Below are 6,848 nucleotides of genomic sequence, written 5' to 3' on the forward strand. Positions count from 1 at the left end.
ATGCTTGCCAAGTCACTGAAAAAACGCCACAAGGTTTGTGTTAGAGGTGGAAGTCAACACGCTCTTTCCAACAGTAGGACAGCTATTGCTGCCTAAATGGCATAAGCAAATCGATGCCTTGTATCTGTCTTGGCCAGCCCTGCGTTTCTTTTATACTCTACAGGTAGGTTGCAAACTTGCAAAAACCAATGAGACAGTGGAAATTTCCCTGTAATGAAAGCATGTCTCTCAACACTTCCAGGCATGTTGCAGCAGAACAAAGCTGTGACCTATTCTTTCATCTGCCACCCTAAGGGTAGGAAGATCTTTAGAAGTCAATGTCTCATTTATGACTGTGCATTAGAACACCCTAACTGGTCACAGAGGGAAATTATTTTATAACAATCCTGTAAAAGGAGAGACAAAAATCTCGGTTGCTCAGCTGTTAGCTGCACAGGGCTTGGCACCGGTCTCGAAACCCGATGAATAATGTTTGACACGATATTGTTCCTAGATTTCCAGCTGTACCGGCAGGTAGGTGGCTGGCAGAAACCCCACCTTACCTCCCACTGCTGCTGCGAGATTGATGCTGTCTGGATCAGGGGGAGGATGGCCCAGTTCTGCGAAATAAATAGGCACCTGCTGTGTCCAGCATAGAGGCGTCATCTCTCCTTGTAGGGCTGCAGCCCCCCTGCAGCTTGGGGTCTGATTGTGTGGCAGGGCACTTATTTTTTCCCAGAAGAAGGCTGCAAGAGGACTTTTTTATTTAAGCACCTTAACAGATGTAACTCACATGCTTGCAGAGTTGTTTCTAATGCTGTCATCATCTAGAAAAATCTTTGTTTAGTGGTAGAAACCTCATACTTGCTCCAGCAGATGCTTGGATTGCTGATGGGGAGCACGGTTTTTGGCTCTTTCTAATCTATGATTGTCAAATTCCAATTATTTCGGACGGTGGGGTGATCCTGAGAAAGTGGGATCTTTCCCCTTTGTGTAGGGACACAAATATATGCATGGACAGGCGCAGAAATATTGACTCACTAAAACCAGCTGTTGGGAACAAACCATCTGCATACAGCAACTACTGCTTATTCAACAGCAAAAACATTGGTGGCCACTATCGATAGCCCAGTTCATTGCCTGCATTCCTTCCCCACCTCCCCCGGCCTCTCACTCACTTTTTCCAGAGGCTGTCTGAGATTCTCACTGAGGTCCAAGACTCACTGGCCCAGGAAGTGAACCAGGGCCCAGCTGGGAGCATCAGCTCTCGTTTTCCTGCTCTTTGATGGGTCAGCCTGTCTCTCAGGCTTTCCTGGTGAAGCACCCAAAGCCTTTTTTGCAACCATAGAGTGAAGAAGCCTTAATGCATCTCAGAGAGGTGGCCTTGTGTTCGCTTGAGTGACAGGTGCCAGACAGAAAAGAGACCATGGGTTTTCTCTCTGAGAAAAAATATGGTCTCTTCTCTCTCTGAGATGAGCACAACAGTCAGTAGAAGAGACAAGGCTCTTGACTCCTGAGTCTTCTTGAGTAAATTAGACCCACGTCATCCTCAGGTACTCTTTGTTGCTGGGCTTGTCTGCTTATTTGAGGGCTAGATTCAGATGCCCTCAAGCAGCTGTTGCTGAAGGCAGTGGGGGCTGAGAGCTTTTTTCCATCAGAGGGTGGAATTTACCCCAAAAGGTGTCCTACTGTGGCGCAGCGGGTACCCAGTAATGCTGGGCTTCCAGGAACTGGAGAGCCGGCCTCCCCCATGGACTGCAGCATGCTGGTATCAGGTGTTAGAACTAGGAAAAACACCTCACCATAAAAGAGTTGTGAAGACTGGATTTGCAGAAGCAGAAAAGCACTAAATGTGGTTTTGCTATGGGTATGAAAAAGGCTGTAATAGTGAGTAAATGACCCAATATTTGCAAAAGCGTAATCCACCACTGAATGAAAGATTCACCGGACAGAGGATAGGAAGTCTTTATCCAGCACCTGTATTTGGGGGACTGTCAAAAAAAAAAAAAAAAAAGCCAACCAAAACCCAGCTGCTTTCAAACAAGGGCTTGAATTTGCTGTAATCATGTACAGAGTATCCCACTGTTCATGGATCTGCCTAGCACTGCTGTAAATTCAAGGTGCGATTGCATCAGCTGATATTATTCTTGCAGTTCTCTTTGGCTTGAAATACCGCCCAACTCATTTGGGTTAGATACGAGACGTAATTGCCTGGAAACCAGCGCACAACTCCAGAAAGGTGCCCTGCTCGTTATATTCACCTTGGCCAATAAAACATCCATGCCATTCCTGTTTTGGATCAGGTCATCAGGACACTGCGCAGGGTGTGCCTTCATTTCCCCTTCCTATGGGCGCCTTCAGAGGTACCAGGGGCTTTCTAAGGAACTCAGGTCCTTACGGACTGCCTAAGCCATGGGAAGCCCCAAGAAGCAAAAGCTTTTCAGGGATCCTGCGCCTACCAGGCACAGATGCACCTCTCATCACTTGCAGGAGGTGCACTGGGAGGAAACACAGACAGACAGGCCTTACTCTGTGAGTATATTAAAATACTGCTGGCAAACCTGGCGTCCGATGGGTGCTGGGAGCCCCATGTCCGTTGCAGACTTGCAGAGAAAATGCCAAGCTCCCGCTGACCCACCTGGCCTGCTCCTGATGCCTGAACCACCGAGTGTTTCTTCTTGTGCCCTTTTCCAAAGGTGAGTGCGATCCCGTTCTAGCATCGTGCTGAACTTGTCCCAGCCTCCTGTACAGCTGGAGGCAGGGGGCGGCGGGGGCAGCCCCCCTCCCATGGCAAGAGCACGACCTGGCAGCGATGGGACCCAGCTCGCCCGCCCGCCTCCCTGCAGGCTGGCGGAGGGGCAGGTAGGAGCTGCTGCAGGGAGCTAAAAATAGACTCTTCTCTGAGTAGACCAGGGATCCTGGGAAGAAAGGCCACGTTCTTCCTCGGCATGTTAAGAGAGCAGGTTAGAGAAGGAAAAGGAAGAACAGCTACTAACTAGAAGACAGCATTGGCATGAGAACAAGTTGATAAAAATAGGCTAAGAAAAAATGTGGGCTGCAAATCAGAAACAAGTTTCCTTCTGTGAGTGAGGTTCTGGAATAACCTGCCAAGAAAATTCCTGATGACTCTTAAGATGGACTGTGATGAATTAACAAGAGGGACTTTATGACCCAGTGCTTGTCATGGCTGGGGAACATGACGATGACTAGGAGATCCCTTCTAGCCCCACATTCCTGTTGGTATGATAAGAGCGGAATCTGTGTAGGGCGCAGTAAATGCTGAATCACCGAGTGCTTTATATAGCTGCCTGGCAGGACAAAGTCCCTCGCACCCATCCTGTCTGCAAGAACCTCCAGGACAGGGGGAAAAAAAAACCCAGTTAAAAATTCTGATGTAAATGATGGTGCTCTTGCAGCACAAAGCACAAAGCTACGGATGCCTGAGTTAGAAGACAACCAGCCAAGCTACAGGCTCCTCCTACAGGGGGGAAAGGTGGCAACGTGGGCATGAAAGCAAGAAACCTCACTGCTGTAGACACTGGGAGGTACGCGCTCTGAGGTGAACGCACTCCAGCAGCTTCAATACACCATTGTAACGTGGGAAGAACTCAGTGCTTGGAACCCCGTGGAGGTATCCCATGCACGTGCTCAGCCGGGTATGTGCAGGGATCATTTCCACAGGGCGCAATCGTGTAACGTAGCAGAAAGTTCCTGCTAGTAACACCAACTGCTAAAACATCCCCAGTTCTCCTGCTACCCCAGGATTCCCGAATCTTTTGATGTTTTTTCTTGTCTCCTAGGAGTCCCCCAAGGATAAGCTTGCTTTCTGCAGCACAAGCCCAGCAATCAGAATGCAGCTTACACTGATGCCTTTGATGCCTCGCAACTGGACACTGACAGCTTTGCTGCTCTGGCTGTCAGAGTAGAGCCTGGGGTAAGAGCAGCTGCCGCAGTTTCAGTAGTACATGGCTAGAGGTAGAGGCCAAGGAGAAGACACCCATGAAAAACTGGGTAAGGTAAGAAACAGGCCTGATTTCTGGGCTTGGGAGAGTAAAGCTGCTTAGGAGGAGAGCGCTTCTCCACAGCCCTCATGGATGTTGGACTTGAGGAGGACTTTTCTGGAGCTTCTTCTGGACCTGTGGAGTTCATGAACTGGTGTAGGTGCTCCCTTGCCTCCTCAAACCCTGCAGCACAGGCTACTTGGAGACCTAGGGCCCCTGCCTGCTGCCCTCCACTGTGCCACAGGAATGTCCCCGTGCAGCTCCACAGGTCACACAGGCTGGCTGCTCTGGGCCAAGGACACCTGTGGGTTTCCCCTTTTGCAGTGCTTTTGAATATCCACTATTGCTAATAACTGCCCTGATACCAGAGCTCAGAGTGAGAGGTTCCCCACAGACCCAGCTGCTAACACCAACACAAGGCAATGGGGAAACTTCCACACCAACAGTCAGCACGCTGCTCCCAGAGAGCCTGGCTTAATCCCTCTTTACTCTAGCTAACAAATCTCTTTATTTTTCCCCCCCCTTTTTTTTTCTTTTTTTTTTTTTTTTTTTTAATCCAGGCAGCTGAATCACAACCAAAATCAGTTTTGTTATTTCCTAAGCCGTCACAAGCTGACAGGGTAACAGGCAGCCCGAGCGATGGCAGGTGGCTGCGGCACCAGAGCCTCGAGGCTTCCTGCCTTCCTGGCTCTTGCCAAGGCCCAGCGAGCAGGGACACGGAGACATCTCACACCGGCTGGGATGTGACCCTTCCAAAACAGCTGTCAGCAAGGAAAGGACACAGAGGTGTCAGTGCATCGCTGGAGTGAGGGGAGCGGTGGGGGCTACAGAGCTTCGCAGCACCCATGGGCAGGGAAAGGCTCCGCTCTGTGGAGCATCTCCTGTTGCACGGTGCATGGGAGGGCTCAGGGGTGCTGGCTGCAGTGGACCCCTCCTCTCCTTCCATGGTTTGCAGACAGCACAGGAGTCACGCAGCTGGAGCCCGCAGAGGTGCACAGCAAGCAGGGGAAGGACAGCTTAGAAACATGACTTGGGAATTCAAAGGACCTCATCAGCATTGGCTGATGTTGCTGCCCTGCGTGTCATTGGAGAGGGGACCTCTCTGCCGGCAGATGTTGCTGGGATGGGGACAGGGTGCTGGGATAAGGCATACAGGATGGCCAAGGGCTGCTCTGTAGCTTCTGGGTAGCAGCAGTTTCTCACATGCCCCGAAGCACCATGAGCACATCTGTAAGGACGGTGAGTCCAGCGCTCCCCTGGGCGCAGGCAGGCAGCCTCCTCCCAGTCGCTCACCTCTCATTTCAGTGTCTTGAAGGTGGAAGTTTCTGCCTAGAACTGCAAAGAGGCACAGCCTTCCCTACGGGGAACAGATTTAGACAGCAGATACATTGGAGAAGGAATTGCTCAAGTGGGATACGGATACTACAGCCCCCCTGAGTGAGAGAGGGCTCACTTTAGGCTATATCCATCATCAGTGGCAAGAAAGAGAGTCATAGTTATAAATCAGGGCACTCACGGTCCTGCTGCCATAAGCTGCCTTCCCAGCTCTCACAGTCTTCCTCTCTGCCTTCACAGAACATGTGCAGCTGGCCCCACAGCTGCTCAGAAATCTCGGATTCAGGGCAAAGCTCTAATTAAGGTGCTTTGAATGGCTTAATGGGGAGAGACAGGATTCTCCAAAGACTGTACAAAGAGCCACGGGGGAACCAAATGCTGAATTCGGTGCCTAAGCCAGGTGCCCCGTTAAGCAGCATGAAGGCTCTTCTGTGTGCCTGTGCCATGCCCGAAGCAAAGATCCCGTAACACCGATGGCAATGAAAGGCAGCCCACTGTCTGGCTCTGTCCTTTCTTCCCGTGCAGGCAGCCCCATTCATCACATGGTGCTTTGACTCTTCCCCAGCTGAATCAAATGTGTATTCCTTGGAAGGTACAGGGGAGGCCAGGGCTGGGGGTCATCAAAAGCACCAGTGAGTTTTTATGTGTGCACATGCACACGCACATGTGAACAGCCTTCTGTGCGCGTGTAGAATGCAGAATCATGGAATCATTTAGGCTGAAAAAGACCTGTAAGATCATCGAGTCCAACCACTAACCCAGCGCTGCCAAGCTCACCACTAAACCATGTCCCCGAGTGCCACATTTACACATCTTTTAAATACCTCCAGGGATGGTGACTCAACCACATCCCTGGGCAGCCCATTCCAATGCTTGACAACCCTTCTGGTGAACAGATTTTTCCTAATATCCAATCTAAACCTCCCCTGGCACAACTTGAGGCTGTTTCATCTCGTCCTATCGCTTGTTACTTGGGAGAAGAGACCAACACTTACCTTGCTATAACCTCCTCTCAGGGAGTTGTAGAGAGCGGTAAGGTCCCCCGAGTCTCCTTTTCCCCAGACTGAGCACCCCCAGTTCCCTCAGCAGCTCCTCGTAGCACTTGTGCTCCAGCCCCTTCCCCAGCTCTATTGCCATCTCTGGACACATTCCAGCACCTCAGCGTCCCTCTGGTAGTTAGGGGCCCAAAACTGGACGTAGGATTTGAGGTGCCGTCTCACCAGTGCCGCGTACGGGGGAACAATCACTGCCCTTGTCCTGCTGGCCACACTGTTTCTCATACAAGCCAGGATGCTCTTGGCCTTAGTAGGTGCCATCACATGCTGTGCAGCTTCCAGTTGGCGGCTGCTGGTCACCAGACAGAAAAGCAACCGCCCGAAATTCCAGTGACGAATTCCCAAACAAACCATAGGTTCAAAGTCCTCTGGAGGGTTTCTCTGCATTTGCTAGTGGATTTGAAGTTAATTTTTATATCAGCTGCTGCCAGGTGGCTTCATGGTTGATCCGTCCCTATGACTGTGCTGCAGTATTTCC

The sequence above is a fragment of the Falco peregrinus genome, chromosome 6 (assembly GCF_023634155.1).
Source record: "Falco peregrinus isolate bFalPer1 chromosome 6, bFalPer1.pri, whole genome shotgun sequence".
NCBI lineage: Eukaryota > Metazoa > Chordata > Aves > Falconiformes > Falconidae > Falco > Falco peregrinus.